We start from the raw sequence: 15,309 nt of genomic DNA, 5'->3' as shown, positions 1-15,309 counted from the left end.
TGAATTTTCGTGCGCCAGCCAGGCGATACATTTTTAGATAGCACGTAAAGGTGACTCATGCCCGTTTTCACCATCAATCCCAATTTTTAAGTGACCTCTATGGTAACACATTTAACAGGAATTTTGTTTTCATAGGGGTTTTAAGTGTAATTAGGGATTGATGGTGAAAACGGGCACGAGTTTCTTGCGTTGTCCTTCCTCTATTTTGTGCCAGCACTGGCCCATTTATTGTCTCTAACTAAACAGTGGTAGGGTTAAAGTAATACCGGGACGTGTAAAAGCGCTTTTTAAAAGCATATTTGCAGATAAAAAAATGTCTTCTGATATGAGACACTCGGCGCAGTAACTTGACATAGCGCAATTTTCGGTCTCTACCAAAATACCTAGGTACTTATTACTAAAGCTAGACGCTTTGGCTAGTTCTACACAAACAAACCGACCGAATCTAAGTTTGACGGTAAATAGCTTATGACACTTGATCATGTCCTAATAGAAGTTTGGGGAGCCAATCGACGATTCGATTACAGCTTGACCCAAATGGATTCGTGATTTGACAAAGCTTTAGTTAGATCGGCATATTCATTTTGCTTTGTACGATATAACACAAAAAACAATTTAATCTGTTTTTTCTGCCTCCAACTGCATTCATTGTGGAACTAAGTTGCCTTGTTTCTACTTTTTCAGTTCATTCAAAAAAAGAAAACTGCAACTGCATAAAAACTGAAAAATGCAGTCGGGGATTTTCATTTTTTTTTCAATAATATTTTGCATAATGTTTATGTCAAAGACTTTTTATCTTAGTCCTGTCAAATGAGCTGTTCTTTCTAATTGTTCTATGACTGAACAAGCCAACATTGCGCAACTCTCCCGTATGCGTCTGTAGTACTTTGGCACTTTGCACAGTATGTGCCCAGGAATGGACGGAATTTTGAGCACAGTAAATATTTGCTTTTGAGGAATATTCTAAATTCTATGGAAAACACCTTTGTTTGTGGGTCAGTGAAGAATAAAGTTAGGTGAAAATATTTTAATGTCAGTCAATTGGGGTTTAAAAATGTAAGATCAGGTATAATTTTCACCCTACCCTATTATAGCACTGTTTAGGCACAATAATGAATATGGACCATTAGAAGTACCTAACTAAATGAAGGTACAGTTTGTGAATTTTAGTAAGTATTCATATATTAAACACAAATTGTTTCACCTTGATTCTTAATTAATCCCAACATTTTCTTAACCTTACAAATTGTTCGTAAACTAATTTTCTAGCGGAGCCTACACTTTAATGCGAGCAAAAGCGGAGAATTCCCGGAACAAAGCGGAATTCCACGTAAGAGGCAAGTGAGGAAAAAGTCGCGTGGAACTAGGGTGACCAGCAACAAGGTTGGTAACTAGGACTATATTTTTATTATTCTGCTATTTATACAGGGTGTTAGGTAAATGGGTATATGAGCCGTCACTAGCATATGTTAACATATTATTAAATGGTATGGTGAAGTCAGAAAATTGATATTAGTAGGGAATTTAGTGCAATGATTTGTATGGAGACCCCTCCACTTTGGTATAGAAGGCTCATTTTTGCACCAGTTGTTCTTTGGGTGCTCCTGAGTAGATTTCCGTCGGTAGACATCGGGAGCCCCCCCTGTGGTAGCAGGGGGAGGGGGGGCAAGTTTCCTTCTGCCGCGCTTCACTTTGAGGCCCATATCTTCAAAACTATAGGTATTAGGGCAAGTGTGGTGTCATTTTCGGATAACTAAAGGATGGCGAATTCATTTCTAGAACAAACTTTATGCCTTTTCATACAAAAAAAATTGAAATATTGAGAAAAAATCACAAAAACCAAAAAGCATTTTTTTAAATAAACGTCGTTTACTTTTAAACCATTGGAGATAATCTAATAAAAAAAATATGTACTGAAAGCTACATTTACCAGGATTATAAATATATACCATTGTATGGTACTTTTTTCGAAAAAGTAGGTGAAAAAAATTTTTTCTTCAGGACATTACTGCGCGTCGTAAAAAAAAAATTTATTTTATCCATGAATTCATAATATTTGGTTCATAAGCAAGTAAGGATTATTATTTTAGAATTTATTTATAGTTCCTGGCACATCAAGCTAACATGATTTGTATTTTTTCTTCAATTAATTTTGAACTCTATGTGTGAAACATAAGGTTGAAAATAGCTTAAATACATTTTAATATTGAAAATATCATAAGGAGAAACCACTAAATAAAGAACTTTAATTTGTCTAAACGTCTAATGATTATTATTATTTTAATTAACACTTATTTCTACATACTATTGTACCAGTGATTTAACGGAAAGGTAAGTGTGAGGAAAGTGAGGTATGATAATCATAGTACGGGAGATAATTTTTAGCACAATGGCTACGACTGTGACCATTATAGTTGTTTGTTCAGACTGCACCAGCTTCTGCACTACTTGCACTTACATCTCACCATTTCCAGGCAAGCTTCGGCAGCTACGGGCAAATCGGTCCATGTAGGCTCCATGTTGCTATCGACTCTGGTCCACCCCCAACCAGTCGAGTAAAGGGAAGACTGAGTCGGTTGCTTGCAACTGACCCTATACGCGAACCCCTTGATATACTGCCAGTAGCAAATGCTGATACAAAGCTGTTTGGGTTATTTTATGTAGGGCCACACCTAAGCGTAGTCCTCAGCGAGCCATTAGGATCTTTATTCTCCCTTTTTTATTCCCTATCATCCAAAAAAATCCTATCCATTAGTTAGGTGAATTAAGCGTCTGAGTGAAAGCCAGCTTATAGTATTCTGATGCCGGATATGCTGACCCAAGCAGACACATCCTTACAGTATTAAGTGTTTCAAGGACCCAACATGTATTCCAAATGCTCAAGAGCTTCTGTTGTTAGGCCCATTTTGTGGGACATGTGGTTTGTTCCCCAGTTTGCGTACCTGTAATTGCTTGGGCTTACCTTTGATGAGTTTTCCCCATGACCCTGTATTTCCCTTTAGGAATGATTTGGAGAGGCTTATATCGCGTTGAAGCTTTCCCATTCATCCCTGTGCTTCTTGGATATGGCCATATTATGGCCATGAGGTATGCTTTTAGATAAAGATACTATCAGTTCTGACCCAATAGTTATCGTCTCTGACCCTTGTCTCGCTAGACTGTCGGCTCTCTCATTGCATTCGATCCTTGTATGTCCAGGTATCCCACATCAGGTACACTTTGTCATGCCTTCCGAGTTTGTTCATCTTTAAGATTGCATCTAGAATAATTCTAGACTCAACCTTCACTAAGGCGATGGCTTTGTTTGAGTGCTGCCTGGCTGTGGCTCAGGATGTAAATATTGCGTTTTTTACACCCTTGTTTTTTAGTGCACACATAATTATAGCGTAAAATTCAGCTTGAAATACTGTAGCAAACCTCCTTAAACGTTCAGTGTGTTCGTGTTTACAGTAGACGCCCGCTCCCGTTCCCAAGGGCATCTTGGCTTGGAGCTGTCAGTAAACCAGATTTGGCTGTTCTGTTGGGATTTTGGTCCTCTTTTCTAATCGTCCCTTGTTCAAGATCTATCCACTTATTAGCTCAATCCACTGTTTTCTTTTCACTTATCATATTAATCCACTGGTATTGTTTAAGATCAAGTACCTCCTACTATTACTACATGCTTGACTATGAACGAGTGCTGTAAGACTCTGATTGGGGGTGGACCAGAGTCGATAGCAACATGGAGCCTACATGGACCGATTTGCCCGTAGCTGCCGAAGCTTGCCTGGAAACATTGGTGAGATGTAAGTGCAAGAAGTAGTGCAGAAGCTGGTGCAGTCTGAACAAACAACTATAATGGTCACAGCCGTAGCCTTTGTGCTAAAAATAATCTCCCGTACTATGATTATCATCAATTATCATACCTCACTTTCCTCACACTTACCTTTCCGTTAAATCACTGGTACAATAGTAAGTAGAAATAAGCGTTAATTAAAATAATAATAATCATTAGACGTTTAGACAAATTAAAGTTCTTTATTCAGTGGTTTCTCCTTATGATATTTTCAATATTAAAATGTATTTAAGCTATTTTCAACCTTATGTCTTACACATAGAGTTCAAAATTAATTGAAGAAAAAATACAAATCATGTTAGCTTGATGTGCCAGGAACTATAAATAAATTCTAAAATAATAATCCTTACTTGCTTATGAACCAAATAGTATGAATTCATGGATAAAATAAATATTTTTTTCCGACGCGCAGTAAAATTTCGGCCGCTGTGTCCTGAAGAAAAATTTTTTTTCACCTACTTTTTTCGAAAAAAGTACCATACAATGGTATATATTTATAATCCTGGTAAATGTAGCTTTCAGTACATATTTTTTTTATTAGATTATCTCCAATGGTTTAAAAGTAAACGACGTTTATTTAAAAAAATGCTTTTTGGTTTTTGTGATTTTTTCTCAATATTTCAATTTTTTTGTATGAAAAGGCATAAAGTTTGTTCTAGAAATGAATTCGCCATCCTTTAGTTATCCGAAAATGACACCACACTTGCCCTAATACCTATAGTTTTGAAGATATGGGCCTCAAAGTGAAGCGCGGCAGAAGGAAACTTGCCCCCCCTCCCCCTGCTACCACAGGGGGGGCTCCCGATGTCTACCGACGGAAATCTACTCAGGAGCACCCAAAGACCAACTGGTGCAAAAATGAGCCTTCTATACCAAAGTGGAGGGGTTCTTGCACTAAATTCCCTACTATATCATCATTTTAATTTTTTTAATGTTCATGTTCATACAAAATAAAATTTATAAATTTAGATTTGTGACAGCCATGATTGTATCTTTTTTTTATAACGAGGAAGCTCTTGGCCTGCATGTCACCTGATGGAAAGTAATGATGAGGTCTATGATGGAAGCGAGCGTCACCCGGAATCCTCAACCACACAGAGAATCATAGAATTCATAGTAATAAATAATAAAATAGTAGCGAAATCACCGCTCTATTATTAGTTTGCCTTTGCATTATGAAATGACCTTCAAATATTCATCTACATTTAAGTATAAATCAAATCAGTGATTTAAAATTCGACCAAACACCTTTCATCTATGTTTGAGCTTTAATGTTGCTTGTATTCTTTCAGGATGGTTACAGAAAAAGAGCGCAAAAGGACCATCTAATAAACGCTTCAAAATTGCCAGAGAAGATCCTAATCGAAGCTTCGATATCAAGACAGATTTGTTCCAACAGTAACTGTCTCCTGTCCGACTTTTTCCAGACGTGTGGCCACTCTACCTGCATCTTGGAAATGGGTCAGATGCGGCGCAATTACCGGCACAATAAGCCCCAGGATGCAGCCGCCTGCGCGGGGAAAATCGAGAAAAGTGCTTTTAATAACTACCGCACGTTTTTAGTTCCATGCAGGATGTTTGAGAGATAAGTAATTAGAGGGAAGGTAAAGATCACCTACTGTCGTAGTAGTTCGATCGTTCGTTTCAGCCAAATGACGTCCACTGCTGGAAAAGGCTTCCCTCAAGGACTTCCACAGGACCGGTGTCCTGCGCTGCCCGCATTCAGGTGCTTCCCTCGACCTTCACCAGATTCTACTAAGGTCCTAGTCTGGTCCCGTTCTCCTAGTGGATGGCCTAGTAGTAGTAGCATAGCAATATCAAGTGGCAAAAACCAGGTGTCGTTTCTTTACTATGTATAATATTTTAAAAATACTAGTGTAAACCCTTAAAAAGGAGGCTGACAATAGTGACTGAGTTTCTTGCGCTGCTTCTTCTCAGCACTGGCCCATTTATTGTCCCGAAGCAGTGGTAGGGTTAATACTGGGACGTGTTAAAGTGCTTTTCAACCGACTTCAAAAAAAGGAGGAGGTTCTCAATTCGACCCGTATGTTTTTTTTTTTTTTCTATGTTTGTTACGCGATAACTCCGCCAATTATGAACCGATTTGAACAAATCTTTTTTCGGCGTATAGGTAATACCTCAAGGGTGGTCCCATTTAAATTTAATAATAAAAAAACCGGCCAAGTGCGAGTCGGACTCGCGCACCGAGGGTTCCGTACAAACCTGCAAGGTTTACAAAGTTCGTTCATTACGACAATCGAGTCATAACTATGGTATTTTTATTGCAAAATGAAATTCATAACATTACAATGGGGAAAGATGGAGGAGCATAAATTTAAGACAAAGATCTCTTTATCGTTTAAGTAATCCTTTATTTTATAGTATTTGATATGAATTTCAACTTGATAGCTCTACGCGTTCATGAGGAAAAAAGTAATAAGTTTATATTTATTAAAAAATATATATTTTGTAATGTAACTAAAAATTTAAGGTTTTCGGAATTTTTCCTTTATGTGTGCTATAAAACGTTGCTTCATGCCAAATTTCAAGATTCTAGGTCGACTGGAAGTACTCTTTAGGTTTTGATTCCCTTGCGAGTACTTGCGAGTTTCAAAATATGCAGCTTAAATTGCTGTTTCTTTTGATTGCGTTGACATAGAAGTTTGATTTTGTTACAGCTTAAAGGTATTATAGACCTGAGTATTTGGTATGAATTTCAATTTAATACCTCTACGCGTTTATGAGGAAATGGGTAGTAAGTTTAAAATTATTAAAAAAAATATATTATGTGATGTAACTAAAAATTTATGGTTTTCGTAATTTTTCCTTTATCTATGCTATAAGACGTTGCTTCGTACCAAATTTCAAGATTCTGAGTTCACGGGAAGCACCCTGTAGGTTTTGATTCCTTTGCAAGTGTCGAAAATTTGCGGCATAAACGGCTGTATCTTTTGATTGCGTTGGCTTAGAAGTTTGATTTTTTCACAGCTTCAAGGGACAGTAGACCTGAGTAATTGATATAAATTTCAGCTTCATACCTCCACGCGTTCCTGAGAAAAAGGGTCTTGACAGACGGACGGACAGACGGACAACAAAGTGATCCTATAAGGGTTCCGTTTTTTCCTTTTGAGGTACGGAACCCTAAAAACAACCCCCAAGGGTGGAAAATTGGGGATGAACTTTTTTATACGCAATATCTCCGCCGATTATAAACTAATTTGAACAATTATTTTTTTGTTGAATAGGTATTATCAAAAGGGTGGTTTCATGCGAATTTGAAGAAAATATTTCACCCCCAAGGGTGGAAAATTGGGGATGAACTTTTTTATACGCAATATCTCCGCCGATTATGAACCAATTTGAACGATTATTTTTTTGTTGAATAGGTATTATCAAAAGGGTGGTCTCATGCGAATTTGAAGAAAAACTGGTCATGGTAGGTACAACATCAAGGTAATAATTAGTTAACTAAAAAGCAAGATGTGCACGACGGACGGCCTCCGAAACATAATAGTTGTAAAATAGTTTTCGTTTTGTTTCAATTTTGTATCGTTTTTTATTTCGTTTATATAGTTAAATAGTAAATAGTTTTAATTTTGATAATTTCGTAATACAGTCCACTTTCTCTTAGTTGGTTCTCAGTTAGTAATGTGTAAAGTCTCTAATTAATTAATTAATTAATAGATGTATGTGATATTGGAGATGTATAAATTATAGTTTATTTTAGAAAACAGTTAAATTATAGTTTATTTTAGAAAACAGTTAAAATGTATAGTTTATTTTAGAAAACAGTTAAAAATGTATAGTTTAATAGCCCTTTGTTTATGTATGATACTTAAATTGGTAATTTCACCTAGTAATAGTTGACAGATCGTGTTTATAATATGTAAATTAGAAAGATAATTATGTGTAGATCTTTATAGTTATTTACTTTTAATTGATGATAGTCTTAATTAGCCATAAAGGCAATTAATGTAAAATAGTGTGGCCAAATGAGCCCTATTTTGTGTACAAATGCTTAATTAGTAATTAACCCCGTACCTGTGTACCTTTATTTACCTATCGAATAGTAAGAAGTAATTTGTCTGAAAATAAATAACATAGATTCCAAAGAATAGTGGAAGAGCTAATTAGAATCCGATAAGAATTAGGTCAAGGTCATAGTTAAAAAATAGGTCACCGAATAGATAAAAAACAGGCTCTCTATACGGTATTGCCGCCCAGGGGGGGTCTAAATTAGAAAGAGAGGGCAATAGATTTGCTGTTTCATTAGAGCGAGAGGCAGCTAGGTTTTCTCACTCTAATGAAAGTAAATAAATATCGGGGTGCCATCCGGACCCAGTCAGTTCCGCGTTTTCTCCTCAACAAGCTACAACACCAAGCTCTCGCCACTGCTCCGAGGAACCGGTCACAGTCTCAACCACAACCGAGTTATTATTTCTGCGCTCCCCGCCCCCTTCGTCTCGCTCTCCCGCTCGCGCTGCACCCCGCATCGCGCCGTGTCGGCGTACGGTATTCAGGGTCCGCACAGGGTTGCTACCCCATACCGTCCGGCACATTGGTCCATTCGGAGCCGGATTGGACACTTCGGCAGCAAAAGCGAGTGGGAAATTTCATCGGCTTCATAACCGGAAGCAAGGGGAGCGTAGTAAAATGCCGGTGACTCGGAGTAGAGGCAGACCCGCGGAGCCGATCGAGGCACAGGAGCGCCCTGAGGAGAGCGCTCCCGCGACCGCGTCACAGTCAGTGGCGGCCCCGAGGCCGTCAGCGCCGGAACCGGTGCGGCATATCGAGCCGCCCGGCTCCCCGTCGGAGGCGCCACCACCACCACCGCCACCACCGTCGTCGCAACAGCAGCACGACGACGCAGCAAGAGCGTCGTCGACGAAATCGGACCGTGCGCGAAGGATCGCGCGCGCCAAACAGAAGATAGCCAGACTCAAGCTGGAGCTGGAAGAGGCCAGGCTTGCCGTCCTGGAGGAGGACAGCCAGGACGGCGAGTCGGTCGCATCGGGTGAATCGCTGGGCCAGGCGCGAGTGGCCGAGTGGCTGAATACAGTGCCGCCGCCACCGCCCGCCGCGCCGCTCAGTGCACCGCAACAGTCTACAGGCGTAGCACCGCCGCCCGGCGTGCCACATGCACCGCCGCCCGGCGTGTCACACGCACCACCGCCGCCACCCGGCGCGCCACACGCGCTGCCGACCGGCGTATCGATCGCACAGCAGCTCGCCGCGCCGCTATCGGGCGTGGCGCCGCCGCACAGCGTACAGTTGAAGCAATCGTCGTCATCGAAGCCGCCGCCAGCAGCAACGGGGTATCATCGGTCCGAGGGACAATTCGACCTTAACGAGCTGGCGGCCGCCATCGCGCAGGCCGCGCGCCCACATGGGGCCACGCCGCGATTCATCGGAGAACTGATGCCCTTCGGGGGCTCGCATCTCGACTGGCTCGCCTTCAGAGCGGGCTATCAAGAAACAGAGAGATACTTCACAGAAATCGAGAATACAGCCCGCCTGCGACGGGCTTTGAAAGGAAAAGCCAAGGAAGCGGTTAGCAGTTTACTCATAGTAAACACTAGCCCGGCGGAAATAATCGGCGAACTCGAGACAAGATTCGGCAGACCGGAGACGATTGCGCTCGCCGAGATCGAACGACTTCGCAACGTACAGAAGCCTACAGATGCGCCACGGGACATAATACAGTTCGCGAGTCGAATAAAAAACAGCGTCGCTACACTCCGCGCACTCCAGCAGCCGCAGTACATGTACAATCCGGAAGTGGTCAAGCAAGTGACAGAGAAGCTGACGCCGTCGCTGCGGTACCGGTGGTTCGACTTCAGCCGGGACCAGCCGCCAGAGGAGCCGGACCTCGTGCGCCTTCACCGCTTCGTGACCAGGGAGGCGGAGGCGTGCGGGAAGTACGCAGACCCCGAGCTCGTCGGCGGCGCCGAGGAGCAGCAGCAGCGCGCGGCGCCACGCAACCGGCCGCAGCGCGCCTACAACAGTCGGAGTGACAGCGAAAAGTGCGACAACAGAAGCGAAAAGTGTCCAGTGTGCAGTTTACCGAACCATAGTGCCGACAAATGTAGAAAATTTGTGCGTGCGAACAACAGTGAACGATGGAGCATAGCGAAAGCGGATCGACTATGTTTCCGTTGCCTGAACCCCAGGAGAGGGGGGCATAAGTGTGAAGACCGTCAGTGTGGAGAGGACGGCTGTGAGAGGACCCACCACCCATTACTGCACTTCAAGAGACCCGAAGTGCCAGCCAACCGGAGTGAAACAGTGACAGCAGCAAACTCATCTGGAAAGTCAACCGTAAGTTTCCTCAAAATTCTACCAGTGACAGTGGTGGGCCCCAAGGCCAATATAGACACATTCGCACTATTAGACGACGGCTCGACAGTCACACTCATAGACGAAGACCTGGCTAAGCGCGCGGGCGCTACAGGACTAGGGTATGCAAAACCGAAAGTTTATCAAAAACCGATTTTTTTTTCGGTTTCCAAGAAAAAAAACCGGTTTTCGGTTTTTAATCGGTTATTATCGTTCTATTTTTTTTTCAATCAACTAGTAGTTACATACAGCGATTTGTTACGTCCTGTCCGTTTTGTGTTAGATTAGGTACATTATTTAAAAGAGGGTTATAACAGTTTTGATAAATTTAGCTTATTCATTAGGCATTATAGGCACATAATGCATAATGAATAAGCTAAATTTAACTCAAGGGATGGTAGTTTATCTCCATTGTACGTAATAATTGTCAACGAATACGTTTTTAAAATTCATTACTCTGTCGGTTTAGTATTTTGTTAATTACCACCATGTACGTAATGTACATCAAAAACGTATTTGTATACAATTACTATTGATATAAGCAATATCTTAAATTAAAAAGTATAATAAAATGTAAAAAGCTTTATTTGTGAACGTTAGGTGATTACGATTGATATTTTAAGCAATATCTTAAATTAAAAAGTAGAATAAAATGTAAAAAGCTTTATTTGTGAACGTTAGGTGGTATTTCTGACAAATTTCAATACACTAAGTATTACAGTAATAAGCTTCTGCAGATATCGCAAATAAATGAGATTCAATGTTCAAAACAATTCAGAAATAAAAACTGTTCAATTCACTCACACATAGGTTAATTATTCACTGCAATAATCACCAACTATCTGAATCGCGGGGTGGGTCATGTCAGGTGGCGGTCGCGGGCGGTACGAGTCTTAAATAATTATCGGGGATTCCCCGTTCAAAGGTAAACGACGGAGTAACCAAGTGACAATGTTGCCAAGTTATAAATTGTAAAATAACCAAATATTCGTCAAATATCAAAATACCCAGGTTATATTATAATAAAATGATATTGCTTATTTAAGGAATTTGTTACATGTATACAGATAGAAAAACCGATTTAAATCCGGGTTTCGATTTTTAAAACCGGTTTTAGAATTCGTCGAAAAAGGGCGGTTTTTCCGATTTTTCGGTTTCCGATTAACCGGTTTTGCATTCCCTATACAGGACCCATAGACCCATTGAGCATAGAAGCTATAGCGGGGGCCCGAGTCACGCGTACCGACTCGCGACGAGTGAAACTTGTGCTACGAGGGCAGGATGAAGAGCACTCCCTGCGAGGCCGCACTATCAAGAACTTACGACTGGCGGCCCAGCACATTGACCGAGACTTGTCAAAATATCAACATCTTCAAGATATCGAAACGCGAGTGCGGTATGCGGAGGCGCGGCCCACTATCCTGATCGGGCAGGACAATTGGGAACTCCTACTGGCCAACGAGGTACGACGTGGCGCCGCAACAGAACCGGTGGCGTCCCGCACACCCCTGGGGTGGGTGCTCCACGGCTCAAGCAGCCGGAGCCTGGGGCACACAGTCCACCACGTATACAGGCTCAATGAAGAGAGCGACAATAGAATAGAAGAAATGATCAAGAAACATTTCGCAATCGAATCGTTGGGCGTGACGCCCAAGAAAACGCGCGCCGACCCCGAAGAGCGGGCGCTTCGCATCCTGGAGAGTGAAACCATCAAGCTGCCGACAGCGGGCTACGAAACGGGCCTACTTTGGGCCACCGACCACCCCGAGCTGCCCAACAATTACGACCAAGCCTTGACGCGCCTACACAGCACAGAGCGCAAGCTGGACAAGCAGCCGGAGCTCGGGACGGCGTACGAGCGGCAGATGACACAGCTGATAGAAAAAGGATACGCAGAGGAAGCCGCCACCGCACCATCGACCACCGGGCGCATCTGGTACCTGCCTCACTTCCCGGTGCTCCATCCAGCCAAGCCCGGGAAGGTGAGGCCAGTCTTCGACGCCGCCGCTCGCACGAAGGGTACGTGCCTGAACGACCACCTGCTGTCGGGTCCGGACCTCCTGCAGTCGCTGCCGGGGGTGCTGATGCGCTTTCGCCAGCACGCCGTCGCCGTCGCCGCGGACATACAAGAGATGTTCCTGCGAATACAAGTTCACGAGAAAGATAGAGATGCGCTGCGCTTCTTGTGGCGCTCACACCGGCGGGAGGGACCGCCCACAGAGTACCGGATGAAGTCGGTCATCTTCGGAGCAGCCTGCTCACCGTGCACGGCGTTGTTTGTCAAGAATCACAACGCCGAGCGTCATCGGGCCGACCATCCGGACGCAGCCGAAGCCATCGTGCGTCATCACTACATGGATGATTATCTCCAGAGTTCCGAAACAGTTGAAGAAGCGGTATGTGGCTCTGTCCACATGCCTCACCACCCGAGCCGTGCACCTGGAGGTCGCGGCCTCGCTCTCCACCGACTCCGCCGTCCTCGCGCTGCGCCGCATGATGGCGCGCCGAGGGCAACCCTCCGAGACCGGCACCAACCTGCGTGGTGCCAGCGTCGAGCTCCAGCGGGCCGCCCTCCAGGCGAGCCGGCAGGAGGCCGCCAACAACCTCATCAGATGGCGCTACATACCGCCGAGCGCACCGTTCATGGGCGGGGCGTGGGAACGCCTCGTCCGGTCCGTCAAGGACGCCCTCAGTACCGTCCTGCGCGAGCGTCACCCCCACGAAGAGACGCTCGCCACTCTGCTTTGCGAGGCAGAATACACAGTCAACAGCAGACCACTGACCCACGTGTCGGTGGACCCCGACGACGCCGAAGCCTTGACCCCCAACCACTTCCTACTCGGGGGGTCGGGCCGCATCCAACAGCCGGGGACGTTCACCGAAGCGGACGTCGCCAGCCGCCACCACTGGAGGCGAGCTCAACGGCTAGCCGACGAGTTCTGGGACCGCTGGGTCCGAGAGTACCTGCCGGAGCTCCAACACCGGCGGGAGCCGCACGGGAGCGGAGCACCGCTCAACATCGGCGACCTCGTGCTCATCGCCGACTCCAACCTGCCACGCAACGTGTGGCCCCGGGGGCGCGTCGTCCAAGTCTACCCTGGGCGCGATGGCATCGTGCGCGCCGCCGACGTCGCCACCCGCACCGGAGTCCTGCGCCGCCCCACCAAGAAGCTCGTCGTGCTGCCCACATCGACCGTCGTGACACCGAGTGAGGTGTAGCGCCGAGTCAACCAGCGCTACACGGCGGGAGAATGTGCACGACGGACGGCCTCCGAAACATAATAGTTGTAAAATAGTTTTCGTTTTGTTTCAATTTTGTATCGTTTTTTATTTCGTTTATATAGTTAAATAGTAAATAGTTTTAATTTTGATAATTTCGTAATACAGTCCACTTTCTCTTAGTTGGTTCTCAGTTAGTAATGTGTAAAGTCTCTAATTAATTAATTAATTAATAGATGTATGTGATATTGGAGATGTATAAATTATAGTTTATTTTAGAAAACAGTTAAATTATAGTTTATTTTAGAAAACAGTTAAAATGTATAGTTTATTTTAGAAAACAGTTAAAAATGTATAGTTTAATAGCCCTTTGTTTATGTATGATACTTAAATTGGTAATTTCACCTAGTAATAGTTGACAGATCGTGTTTATAATATGTAAATTAGAAAGATAATTATGTGTAGATCTTTATAGTTATTTACTTTTAATTGATGATAGTCTTAATTAGCCATAAAGGCAATTAATGTAAAATAGTGTGGCCAAATGAGCCCTATTTTGTGTACAAATGCTTAATTAGTAATTAACCCCGTACCTGTGTACCTTTATTTACCTATCGAATAGTAAGAAGTAATTTGTCTGAAAATAAATAACATAGATTCCAAAGAATAGTGGAAGAGCTAATTAGAATCCGATAAGAATTAGGTCAAGGTCATAGTTAAAAAATAGGTCACCGAATAGATAAAAAACAGGCTCTCTATACGGTATTGCCGCCCAGGGGGGGTCTAAATTAGAAAGAGAGGGCAATAGATTTGCTGTTTCATTAGAGCGAGAGGCAGCTAGGTTTTCTCACTCTAATGAAAGTAAATAAATATCGGGGTGCCATCCGGACCCAGTCAGTTCCGCGTTTTCTCCTCAACAAGCTACAACACCAAGCTCTCGCCACTGCTCCGAGGAACCGGTCACAGTCTCAACCACAACCGAGTTATTATTTCTGCGCTCCCCGCCCCCTTCGTCTCGCTCTCCCGCTCGCGCTGCACCCCGCATCGCGCCGTGTCGGCGTACGGTATTCAGGGTCCGCACAGGGTTGCTACCCCATACCGTCCGGCACACAAGACATAAGTAAAATTTTATAAAAAAAAACCGGCCAAGTGCGAGTCGGGCTCGCACACCGAGGGTTCCGCCGTACAAACGTAGCGGTTTACAATTTATGACGTATTAAATCAAATTACTTACTTGATTCCGTTGCGAATAGTGGCGAATTTCAAAATATGCGGTATGATTATTTTTTATTTATTTATTTTTCCTATATTTGCATTATAGGTAGGTACCTACCTCAGCGTTTTGAATTTTTGCGTTGATTTAGAACTAGCTTTCCGCCCGCGGCTTCGCCCGCGTGGAATTTTGTCTGTCACAGAAAAACTTTATCGCGCGCGTCCCTGTTTCAAAAACCGGGATAAAAACTATCCTATGTTCTTTCCCGGGACTCAAACTATCTCTATGCCAAATTTCATCAAAATCGGTTGCGAGGTTTAAGCGGGAAAGCGTAACAGACAGACAGACAGACAGACAGACAGACAGACAGACAGACAGAGTTACTTTCGCATTTATAATATTAGTTGGGATTTCTCACAGTTTAGAGGCAATTAGATTTAAGAAGTGTTTGATATGAATTTCAACTTTAATATCTCTACGCGTTCATGTGAAAAAGGGTAGGTAGTAAGTTTATAATTATTAAAAAAATATTTTATGTCATGTAAGCAAAAATAATATTTTAAATTTTATATAACTTCAAATTTATCATTTTCGCAATTTTTCCTTTATCTGTACTATATAACGTTGCTTCGTGCCGAATTTCAAGATTCTGAGTTCACAGGAAGTACCTTGTAGGTTTTGATTCCCTAGCGTGTGACGGAAATTC

At 43.2% G+C, this 15,309-nt stretch overlaps 1 protein-coding gene across 1 annotated transcript in view; it reads right to left on the bottom strand.

Annotated features, from left to right (window-relative positions):
• LOC135074111 (centaurin-gamma-1A) overlaps positions 1-15,309 on the bottom strand; it is a 337,729-nt gene that overhangs the window by 42,416 nt on the left and 280,004 nt on the right. The gene's annotated exons all lie outside the window — the stretch shown is intronic.

Source organism: Ostrinia nubilalis, chromosome 8, assembly GCF_963855985.1.
Source record: "Ostrinia nubilalis chromosome 8, ilOstNubi1.1, whole genome shotgun sequence".
Lineage (NCBI taxonomy): Eukaryota > Metazoa > Arthropoda > Insecta > Lepidoptera > Crambidae > Ostrinia > Ostrinia nubilalis.
Note: the sequence above shows the minus strand (reverse complement) of the source record. Positions and strands in the feature narration are given on the sequence as shown.